Source organism: Nicotiana tabacum, chromosome 6, assembly GCF_000715075.1.
Source record: "Nicotiana tabacum cultivar K326 chromosome 6, ASM71507v2, whole genome shotgun sequence".
In the NCBI taxonomy this organism is placed as follows: domain Eukaryota; kingdom Viridiplantae; phylum Streptophyta; class Magnoliopsida; order Solanales; family Solanaceae; genus Nicotiana; species Nicotiana tabacum.
In genome coordinates this window covers 173,010,039-173,023,142 of record NC_134085.1, presented here as the reverse complement: position 1 = coordinate 173,023,142, position 13,104 = coordinate 173,010,039, and positions in this window count along the sequence as shown.

Here is a 13,104-nt window from a genome sequence, read left to right as displayed (position 1 = left end):
AAAATAGCAACCCAAAAACAAACATAAGGCTTAGGTAACATGGTGATTACTGAAGCAAAGTAGTAACAGATTGCTCTTTAGTCTTTATTGAAATGTCGATACATTGTGTGAAAATACTGAACATTTACAGTCGTTTAAATCGAGTTATTTCTCCCCATTTTACATAGATCTTGGAATATGCACTGTCAGTTGAATGTTTAGGCCCGTTTGGCCATGAGTTTTGCCAAAATAAATTTGGGATTTATTTTTAAAACTCATGTTTGACAATAAATTTTGCCCACATTTTGGCAAAATCCCAAATCCCAAATCCCAAAATCACTCCAATTGCTGATTTTGGACCAAAATCCCAAAACTTGGGAATTATATACATGTTTTTCCAAAATAAAGTTGGAAAATATGTTTTGAAAACGTATGTCCAAATACATTTTCATTTTCAAACCAAACTTCGCCCAAATCAAATTTTTCAAAACAAATTTGGAATCTATGGTCAAACGCTAGCTTAACATACATTTCATATCTGGAATGTTAATGAGGCCTTGCCCTCTTTTTGACTGCGGCCTCGTTCCTTGGTTTACTAGAATGGGTGATGCTAAACGGCCTAACTGTTGTGACCCAACTTTGGTCACACGCATAAAAAGACATCAAAGACCCCCTAACTAATTAACTTACATTTTTCCCTACAAAGCACAAAATTAAATATGGAGAGGCTCTTTCTATTTCCAAGCATTGAGGTATACGAAAATTAAATGTTGGTAGTTGGAGAGTCTTTGCAATATATTTGTATTTTCATTGTATTTTATGTGTATACAAATTATTGTATCTATATATATATATATCTATATTATATTAAAAGCACGAAAACCCTTAGCGAAATGTCATTCGTCTTTTTTACCCTTTAAAAATAGATTTTACACTAGACAGAATAGTTATTTAACTATTTTTCTAATTTTTAGGAATGATCATTTAATTAGTTTCCTAATATTTAAGACTTCAAAATCAATTAAAATTTATGTACCAAAATCCTTCCTTATCTAATTTTTCAAGTGTAAAAGAATAACTAATAAACAAAGTTTGTAAATTTAGTTATCAAATCATTCGAGAACTTTCAACTCCTTTCATGCTTATGAGTATTCTTTGTTCGGTTTTAAAATTTTAGGTTACAAAGAGTAAGGCCACAAAACTATTCACTCTTTTTCATATTGAAATTTATCAACTCTATACTATATAAAAAAAAGGTCGTAAATTATTTTTTTCAACTGCAATTGATAATATTTCGTGAATTATTTTAAATTTTATTTATTAAATATTTCCTGGAGCTTAATATTTGAAACTTTAAAAGCAATTCTAATGTAACCTTATATAAATTCTTTTCTTATTTGGTCTTGAGCATTCTTTAAAGAAAAACTAGGAAATTATCGTTTTCACATATGGTATTGTAGGTTTAGGAGTTCTTAGTTTGTATTATGGAATTGTAGCCGATTAGTATTTATAGTTGTTATTATTCATATTATTCATAGGTATTTTTGAATTCAATTGAACCAAGTCTCCTATTTTACGTTCAACCCCTATTTCACGTGCTACAAACCCTGAGAAAATATTGCTTCCTGTAGTAATTTGAAGTCAATTATGAACACACCACTTTGAATTTTATATATAGACTAGATGATGTACTCGTGCCATGCGCAAGCCCAATCATTGCTCTTTTTCTTGTTTCTTCCTTTTAATATTTTTTGATTTGATCTATAGCTAATTACACACTTTGTTTGACTTAGAGAAAGAAGAAATACAATAGGCTTTTGCATAATAATGTATAGAACCACAATTACCAGTATTGTAATTTATCTTCTTCTTTTTTTTATGTACATTTTATTTTTTCTAAAATCGTATTATAACTATGTCAATCACTTTGTAATACTTGTCGACACTTTATTGTACAAAGATTATACAATACTTCAAATACAATTTAGAGTATTTATACATAGATTCTATACTTTTTTATTTTAAAAAATATTTTGCACCACCAAACTTTAAATCGATTATTAAAATATGATTAAAAAGTCAGTTGAAACATTAGTCGTGATGTATTTTCTCATTGTTTAAATTGAATAATATATTCTTTTACTCTTTTAGTATTTTCAATCGTATTAACGTATTAATTTTTCTTTTTATATCAATCAAAATTTGAATAATAAAATAAATTAATTTTATTCCCAAATATTTGATGATAAGGTGTGTTTTTGGGGGGTTCTTTGAAATGATAAACATGAGTTTTTGTTATTTAGAAATTGTAACAAGAAAATTTGTAGTTCTTTCTAGTTTATTGACATGTCTTAATAATTTAATAAAATAAATTAATTTTTGTATCGCGCTAAATACTAATCAAATTGACGTCAAATTGAAGCATTACAGTTTTTCTTAGTTTCATTTGATATGATTGAGATATTATTTAGGGTGTAATACAACTTTATTCACCATAATTATTTGTTGAGCCTTTTTAAAAATAGTTAATTCTATATTTATGTATTTTGAAATCTATATAATATTGAATTTTTTATTGAATACAGAGGAAGTACCCAACTAACTTTGATCATAGAGGGAGAAGTATAATCCTGCATAATGATACTTCTCATGCTGCCTAATATGTAATGATTTTTAAAGGAATTTTTTTTCCCAAATTAATTTGCTTAATTTTTGGTTTAGGTTATTCTCAAGTCATGTTTTAGAGAGGGAATTCGTTTTATGCAATTTGAATAAATACTAAATTTCTATATTCAAAAGGGGACTTGAAAATATATTTTATTCTTAAATAGTTTCCCTAATTTTATAAAGTGTTCCAATTGAAATTTCATTTAATGAGAATTAAATGATATGAATTGATAATAGTATAAGAACATCTTAACATAAATCTACATAAATTATCTCCACTTCTTTTTCTTTTTAAAAAAATCTTCTTTACTAAAACAGTTGATGAATAAAACAAATGAAAAAATATTTCTTAAGGAGATAATAGAATTGTTATATATAACTTTATGTTACCATGGTATATTTTTAATCAAATGAATGTTTTAATTATAAAATTACCAAACATATAATTTTTCTAGTTAAAAATATTTATTGAAAAAATAATTTTTTAAACAGTGAAGATGAGAAGTAATTTACTTTCACAAAAAAAAAAAAAAAGTAGTGCATTTAAAGAAGATACTGAATATTGAATGGGAAGTGGGATCCACTTGAAGAATTCAATAGCTTGTGTCCCAGTTACTTTTGATTTTTTCCGTTAGTAAGAACCCACAATCAAATTTTTGAGCCTATTATACAAAGAGAATTTTTCGTAAAGCACCGTCTTTTAAGTCTAATTAGTCATTTATAGATACTCTTTGCTATATTACGTGTTATAGATACCTTTTATGTTTTTATACAATGTATTTAATGTATTTAAGTTGTTTTATTCATTAATACAACCAAAAAAATAGGCGTAAAAACTGGAATTCCAGCTAAGTTTGACATGTATTTAGTTGTATTCAAGTGGCATTAACGTTAAATACAGAAGGTTAAACTGGTTAAAAATGGAAGGAAATCAAATCACATGATATTCTCCTAATTTAATTCCACGAACTAAGGAAATCAAATCACATGATATTCTCCTAATTTAACTCCACGAACTAAGGAAATCAAATCACATGATATTCTCCTAATTTAACTCAATGAACTAAAACGATTCCTCATTAGTCTGTATTTGAAAGATACATAATAAAGATTATAGCTGAATAAAGAGAAATACATATGAATAATACAGTTGAGTAGAACTGTATACAGTTGAATACAACAAAATACAACTTAATTCATCTGAATAAAACACTTGAATACAACAAAATACAACTGAATACAGCTGAATAAAACTCTTTAATGCAACAAAATACAACTAACTTCTGCTGAATAAAATAGTTAAATACAACTGATTAAAACTGAATACAAGAGAATACGCATAACTTTTTAATACATCTAAAATATATAAATTAATGCTACTGAATACATGTGAATACAGCTGAAATATACATTCGAATACAACTGAATACAAATAGGCGATTTGGGCGATCTAGAGAGAGAAGTAGCCTGATGGCTTCGCCGGCCAGCGGCCAGCCATTAATTCTGGCTGGTCAGCCCCTTAACACATCTGCCCAACCTCCTACAGCAACTACAAACATTCCCCAGCCCTCAAATCCCACAAACGAAGCCATGAATTACGCAAAAGCTGTGAACCCTACTTCAACGACCACTGCCAAGCATAATCGAGCCGCTACAGTTGAACCAATTGCTCTTCGTCTATCAAAATCAACGAATTAAACTTACCCTAGGTGATTGTAATGGAGTGATAATGGAGGAGAACTAGAGAATTTGGGTAGGAGGAGAGGTATGAATCGTGGGTTGAGGGAGAAAGAGTAAAGTGTATGCAAAAAGAGAGAGAACGTGGTTAGTCAATTTTACTGTGATTATGTGATAGAAAAGACTAAAAAGGAGAGAGAGAAATATTATTTAGCATATATGGTGCCTTAAATGTAGGATATAACTATAATTAGATATTTGGCTATAAAGTATAAAAGGTATCTATAGGATGTAATATTTTAAAATGGTATTTATTTAAAATAAATAGGGTACTAAGGTTTTCTATAGGGTGTAAAATTTTTGAAATGACAATAATGCCCTTGATCGACCTCCTCTTCTCTCTTCTATATAAATATAATAGAAATTTTTTGATCATTTAATATAAATAAAAATTGAATTATTTCCTTTTATTCCTTTTTTAAGAAATACATTTGTCATTAAATATTATCTCCGAATTTTAATTGCAAATAAAATTCTACTAGGGTTGGAAAAATGCATGTCTCTATAAAGAATTTCAGCGATGGACGGAAAAAAAGAAAAAGAACCTTAAGACCATGCTCAATAGTTTGTTTTTTTAGATTGTGTTCTTTCTGAATTACACAATTTGTTATAATTTACATAGATTATGATTGCACATAGTTAATGAATTCTTCCATAGATTGGGTCGATCCATGGCACAATAATTCATTTCATACATTATATTACTTCGTTCAACTGAAGGCAAAGAAAAGTTAGAGTTTTCTGATAATAACCTTTAGAGGTCTATTATCAATTTGTACTATATATATATTTTTTTAATCATATAAGTGAAGGTATTACTATACATTGTTTTCTTAATCGTATAAGTGAAACTTGAAAGAATTATCTTAGCCTTTTAATCAGATTGATAATACTTTTCCTTTTATTTCAGTTGAATATTTTAGGTGCATAATATAATTTTTTAACACATAAAAAATAGATTACACAATATCTAAAGTTAGCAAGTTGCTAATTATTTATTACTAATAGCTATATATCATTATTTTTAACGAAAATAGCTAGGGCAACAACTTTTATCGTAGTGACAATCTCAAAAGTAAGCCTCTATAAATTTTCTTCGAGTTAACGTTTGTCATAGCAAGTGACGTTATTTCTTTAACTGCTATTGAGATTCTAAAGTTTTGCATAATATGGCATGAATTCGGCTTTCAGACTTTTAATACCAGTTATTATGATAAACTTCTAGGCCAAAATTGTTAACGGTAAGAACCAAGCATGAAGCATGCAATTTCATAAATGAGATTTTTATGTAATTACCATAGTACTATTATTGTATAACAAATTTAACTAAATACGTCACTTTGAGGATATTGAATTCATTTATCGTGTCAATGTAATAACATTTATTTGCATCATTTAAACAAATATTACATTTATTTTAACGTCAATGTTTATTATACAATAATTTATTACACATATCTATATCTATATGGGAAGATTTCACATTAGAACAACTGAGTTCCCTACTTTTCAATTTTATAGCCTATATTTTAATTTACAACCAACTAGCCCAAAAATAATAGGCTAAGATTTAATATCCAACTCCAATAGGTTCTCAAAATTACTATTTAATTTTTAAAAAAGATTCCTCAAGCTTTTAAGTTAATTTTCGAATAAGTAACTGTGACTCAAATATGAGTTCAACAAATTAAATTTATTTGAGTGGTGAAAATTAAATTTTTAACAAGCTTAAATATGTGGGTTTAAATTTCGAATTTGATTTTGTGAGAAATTTGGAGTGGGTGTTATTTAAACTTGTTAGAAATAGCATAAGGAGGTTGTATATAAAATTTGAAGTCATTTAATGGAGATTTGGATTGGTTTTGAACAAGAATTGCAACTGAAAATCGTGGAAGAAGTTCGTCTACAAATGCTTGTATAAAGATGTATAAAAGTGTATAAGGTGTGTTTCTACATTCATATACACTATTATACAAGATTATACATAATTATACAAAAAAACTGACTTCGTCTTCTTCCTTGCATTTTTTCTGAAATTTAACTCAAATCTTGCTTAAATCTACTCTACATGACTTCAAATTTAAATTTTGAACTCCTTTTGATATTTTCAATCAATTGGAACAACACTCAATCCAAACAACTAAAAATTCAAAAAAAAAACCATTTTCGAAAGCAAAGCTTTGAATGATGTTCAATGATGGACTTCTACTCTTCAATTTTCTTACATTGCAACCAGATGACACAAGAGGGGAAGCAGAAAATACACTACACCTTAAAGCATATGCAGAAGATGTGAGAAGAAGAGAGATTGAAAGCAATGGTAGTGAGAACACATATTTAATTTCATAGCTTTTAGAAGCAATAGTTGTAAGAACACAGATTTTGAATTTGCTAGTGCTTTCAAAATATGTACAACGTGGGCTAGGTCGAGTAAAACTTAAAAATATGGGCCATTTTTTTATGGTGTGAAGTCATGTGTATTTTCTTGTAATTTGTCACGACTCGGAATTTCAGCCTCGGGAGTCGTGATGGCGTCTACTCGTAGAAGCTAGGCAAGCCATGAACTTAGAAATCTTTAACTCTTCTGTGTTAGTCATTTTTACAACTTATATTTGTCACACCTCCTTTTTCGCCCGCGCTGATCCTGAAAGAGGCGGAAGGGAGTTTTTTCCAATTAAAGGACAATCGAAACATGATTTATTTATTTATTTCAGAGTCGCCACTTGGGAGATTTATGGTGTCCCAAGTCACCGGTTGAATCCCGAATCGAGGAAATTATTGACTCTGTTTAACAGTGTGCGCGCCAGAAATCCGGATAAGGAATTCTGTTAATCCGGGAGAAGGTGTTAGGCATTCCCGAGTTCCGTGGTTCTAGCACGGTCGCTCAACTATCATATTCGGCTTGATTATCTGATATAATACATGTTGAACATATGTGCGAATTTTAACTTTTAACCGCTTTTATCATTATTATTATTTTAACAGAGAATTGCAACATCGTAAAAATATATCTCGAACCACGTCACATCAATGTACCCGTGGTTATCGACATATTTCGACTCTGTTGAGATTTGGATTTGGGTCACATAAATGTGCACCTGAGTTTAAGAAAATAAATTGTTAAAGGCGCGCCTAAAACGACTAGCGTATCATTATTTTGGGTAAGGCCGTGAAATTTGCTAAACGACTGATCCCGAAGTCTATACAATTATTAACCAATTATTGAGGGCCCCACAACTTGTGCGTTTTATTTGGCGAGGCTCATCTCATTTATTTTTAAAGGATAATCCTAAAGTGCCTATATTTTTTTCTATTAAATTTGTCTCTAAAAATGAAAGAGAAAGGGTCCTAATTTATTTACATGCTTACGAGTTGTTATAGTCGGGTTCCGAACTCAATTTGTTAAATCAAGAATTAAACACAATATGGACAGCCCGTTGGCCAACGTGGACCCAAACCCAACATGTATGGAACAAAACTGGACCTGGGTCATCTCATTCACATGTTACTACCTAGTTACATTATACTAGGCATGCTCACAGTTTGTCAAATTAAAAAAAAAACTTGGCAATCTAATTTTAATCCTAAACCATTTACATGCTGAAATTAATCAATAGTATCTAGCTAAACCATATTCCTACAAGTTCCGAAATAATCTATTCGTTTAATGAGCTAACTGTTGAATGTTTAAGAATAGTCTAAATCAGTTAACATGCTTTTTGAGACATGATAATCATCAAACAATAACGAACTAACTGAACAGAGCTACTACACCATTTATTTATTTTTTAGCAATACATAGACAGTTCGTCCACTAAGCTACTGTCAGATGTTCTATTATATATTAAACAATTACATGATTTTGATTAGAGGAAGCTAAATAATGTATATATACAACTAAAATTCAGAATATAACTAAAATAAATTCAGAACTTCAACTCTTAATTTCATATTCATGCTTCATGTTTGAGCTTATAGTAACCAACGTGTCAGTTGTGTACCTGATATTGGAAGCAAAAGAAGGGGAAGATCAGCAGAAATGCAGTAGCATATAACAACAACAACACCCCGCAACTAGTAACAACCAATAACGAGAAACCAGTGACAGATTCTAAAATCAAACAAAAATCCAGCAATAACCAGTGAAGGAGTAGCAAATAACCAACCAAACACAAAGAACAAATCAAATGAAAATCCAGAAACACCAACAACAATCAACGGGCAGAAACAAAGTGAATATTTTTTAGATTGAAAGACCAGTTAATGTTTAACCCTTAAATTCTGACTCTGTATATCCAGTGTATTCAGAGTTTATATCGGGTGTATACTACTCTCTCCTTTTATTTCCAGAATGTTTTTTTTTCTCAAAGTTCCTTCCAGAATCCATCCTCCAATCTCTCTTAATATTCAGAAAATCTCTTATCCTCCCTCAATATTTTCGTAATCCTCTGGTTATTTGTGTCAAGCTCCTCTATTTATTTACCAACTTCCAGCATTTAAAATTAAATCTCACTATCTTCTACCCATCCACCTTTAGCTTCCCACTACCTAATGTTTTGTCCTCCACTATATTAAACAATGTATTAATTCCCACTAACACATATCTTTCCCTTATTTAAATCACTTATTGCCCCACTACCGCATGTTTTGTCCCCCACTATATTAAACAATGTATTAATTCCTCACCATTATGTCTTGTCCCCCACTACGTATTATTTTAATATTATTTAAATATTATTTAATATTTAGTGGACAGAGCACTCATTAATTATTTTTTAAGACTCCTTTAGAATCCCGAAAATGCCCTTGAAAATACTGCAATTTACCATTCTACCCCATCAGCTATAACCAATTCACCTAATCAATCTAACCAAAATACAGCAGCTATAACCAATTCCTAATCAAATTTCATGAACAAACTTAGGCTAGAAACTCAATATTTTTGACTGAACAATATTTTTAACAACAAACATACTTTCAGATTCAATAACAGTAACAAATTGAACATAACAAACAAGTAGATTCAAATCTCTAAACTCAATAATCAATTGGACTTTAAATTAAATCTAACAACATTACAACCAACAATTTCTATATTAAACTAAACAAGAACATAAAACAAACTGAAGAAATAATCAAAAATGATAAACAACAAACAAGAAAAGAATCAAACATATAATGATTTCAGATCCGAGAATATTAAACGAAATACAGACAGAAATGAAACTTAAACCAACTAATCGGAAATGACCAACGACGAACTCGAACGGAAACGGAAAACTCGAACCAAGACTGCCAACGACCTAACGGATCTCGAATTCAATGAAAACCTACCTTCTCTTTTAACCTTGACGAACTCAAACTGGACCTCACCGAACGACGAACAACAAACGGACTCAAACAAAAACCAAACGAAACCTTGACAGAACTTCGCCGGACTTTAACCGGACTGCTTCGCTTTTCCTCCGTGTGTATGCGTGTGGTCATGGAAGCAACAACAACTATGTGTGGTCATTCATGGTTGAGCTGGGGACGAAGAAGAAGGAGCAGCAACACAGCAGCACTACTGCTCGTTAATGGCGGACGTGGGAGGGCAGTAACAATGGTGGTTTGGACGTGATGACGATGACGGGGCTGCTGGTTGGGTGACGATGGTGTTGTCGACTGGTATGGCGTTGACAGTGGAGCTGGAGCTTGGAGACGGACTGGAAGATGGTCGTCTGAGAAGATGAAGCAACAACAATAGCTGCTGGAGATAGATCGACGGTGAGGCTGGGCTGTGTGAAGGGATGTGGTAGGGAGGTAGTCGTTTGGACGAAACTGGTGGTGGTTGCATGGCTGGGATGGTCGTTCATGACTGGAGGTCGACGGGTGGTTGTTCATGGATGGAGGTCGACCGGGGGGGGGGGGGGGGCTCGACGACGAAGAAGACGAAGGAGCTTGGGCAGCAGCTGCCATGGGGGTGAGAGGGCTGTTGGGACGTGAAGGGGAAAGGGTAGCCATGGGAGGGAGCTTGGTTTGGAGAAGGAGAAGAAGAGGGGGGGGGGGATAGTTTTAGGGTTTTTTAGGGTTGGAAAGAATGAAAAAAATGAAAATGGGGGTGGGTTGGGATTAGTTTGGGTTATGGGGCAGATTGGGTCGGGTCGACCCGGTAGGAGTTTATTTGGTTTGGGCCATGGTTGATTTAAATTAGAAGGTGGCCCAATCCGATTTTCTTCCTTTTTTATTGCTTTTTTTTTTACTTTCTAAAACTAAAATTCTAAATTAAGTTACAAACTAAATTAACTTATTAAAAATACTAATTAATTCCTAGCAACAATTATCATATAAAATGAAATGACAATTAAAATACAATCACACAATTTGGACATTAAAGGCTAAAAATGCAAAAGATGCCTATTTTTGTAATTTTCATTCTTGTAAAACAAACTTAATTACTCATAATTGCAAACTTAAATCCTAAATGCAAATGCGATATATTTTTATATTTTTTATTAATTTAACAAATAAACATGCACAGACAAATGCAAACAATACAAGAAAAATAGCACAAAATTCACAACAATTGCAAACAAACAAAAAATTGTTTTATTTTTTTGGAATTTTTGGGAGTAATTCTCATATAGGGCAAAAATCACGTGCTTACAATATTAACAAGTGATGAACATCTAAATGACAATGGAATATGAGATTTAAGCGGAAGTCTTAAATAAATATAAAATCAAAATGTTTCGAAAGTCAACACATAGCTCTACCCAGAAACTGGTGTCACAATATCCACGGACTATTAAGAGTACTACATATAACAGTTTGAAGGAAAAATAACATTGTTTGTCTCGGATACATGAGATAACAGAACATAATAAAAGATAGAGGAGACGTCGGGCCTACGGACGCCTGCAGGGCTACCTCGGTGTCTCGGTGGACTGAAGGCTGACTCCCCTAGTGCTGCTGATCAAGTGCCGCTCCGGTATCTGCATAGAGTACAGAGTGTAGTATCGGCACAACCGACCCCATGTGCTGGTAAGTGTCTGGACTAACCCCGGCGAGGTAGTGACAAGGCTAGGACCAGACTCCAGATAAACCTATGCAGTTATATAATATACAACGGAAATATAACAGGTAATAATAGTTTAAAAGGGAGGGGGAAACATGCTTCGGGGAAACATATCAATTCTATCAGAAACTCAATAAAGTATGAAAGAACACTCGATGTCTACAATCAATACAATGACAATACTGTTGCGACGTGCAACCCGATCCCTTATCATTTAACATTGTTGCGGAGTGCAACTCGATCCACATATATAATTGTTGCGGCGTGCAACCCGATCCAATATAATATCTGTTGCGGCGTGCAACCCGATCCACATATATAACTGTTGCGGCGTGCAACCCGATCCAATATAATATCTGTTGCGGCGTGCAACCCGATCCAAATATACAGCCAACAATAACCATAGTTAACCGTCCCGACAAGGGATCAACAATAGACTACACTATCCCGGTAAGAGAACTCAACAGTACAAGTATATACGTCCCGACAAGGGAAAAATAGCCATAACCAAACTTGTTCCAACATCTAACTATCTCAATTATAACTTAACTCGTTTCAACATCTAACTACCTCAGCTATAACTAAACTTGTTACAACACCTAACTACCCAGCCATAACCAAACTTGTTACAACACCTAATACGAAGAATCATCAACCTAAGCGTCCGTAATATCTATTAAGAACACAATGCAAGGGAACCATAATTCAACAATAGCCCGACAAGGGGGGCAACATAATGATCTCTTCTCTTTCTCACTTTTACTTCACAATTCACTTCACAACTCGAGTCAATGCTCTAGAGTTTCGATTATCACTTATACTTTCACAATTCATTATACAACTGGAGCCAATGCTCCTCAATATTCATAATTCACAATTCTTTCCACAACTTTACACAACAAATAGAAATCTTCGCCAAGGCATGAATAATATAACGAGATCATGAAAATCACAACATAAGACTCATGGTCATGCTTGACACCAACGCATAGATACTCGTCACCATGCCTATACGTCGTACTCAACAAGAAACAAATAGCAAATAGGACACAACTCCTAATCCCTCAAGCTAAGGTTAGACCAAACACTTAACTCGATGCCACAAACACAACTCAAGGTTTAATTATAGCTTTACCCCTTGATTCCACCGCCAACTCGCTCGTATCTAGTCACAAATTACTTAATTACATCAATAAACGCTAAATGAATGAATTTGAATGCATGAAAATGAGTTTTCCAAAGTTTTACCCAAAAAGTCAAAAATCGCCCCCGGGCCCACATGGTCAAAACCCGAGGTTCGAACCAAAACTCGATTACTCATTCCCCTACGAACCCAAATATATGATTTGTTTGAAATCGGACCTCAAATCGAGGTCCAAATCTTCAATTTTTGAAAAACCTAGGTTCTACCCAAAACACCCAATTTCCCCATTAAAATCATTGATTTGAAGTTGAATTCATGTTAAAAGATGTTAATGATTGAAGAAAACTAGTTAAAAATGACTTACAATTGATTTGGAGAAGAAATGTTGTTCGAAAAATCGCCTCTTATGTTTTTGGGGTTTTGAAAAATGAAAAATGACTGAAAATCCTGTCTATTTATACCCCTCTCAGACCCCCTGTGCGGACCGCATAAAGTCGACTGCGGCCGCACAGCAGGGCCC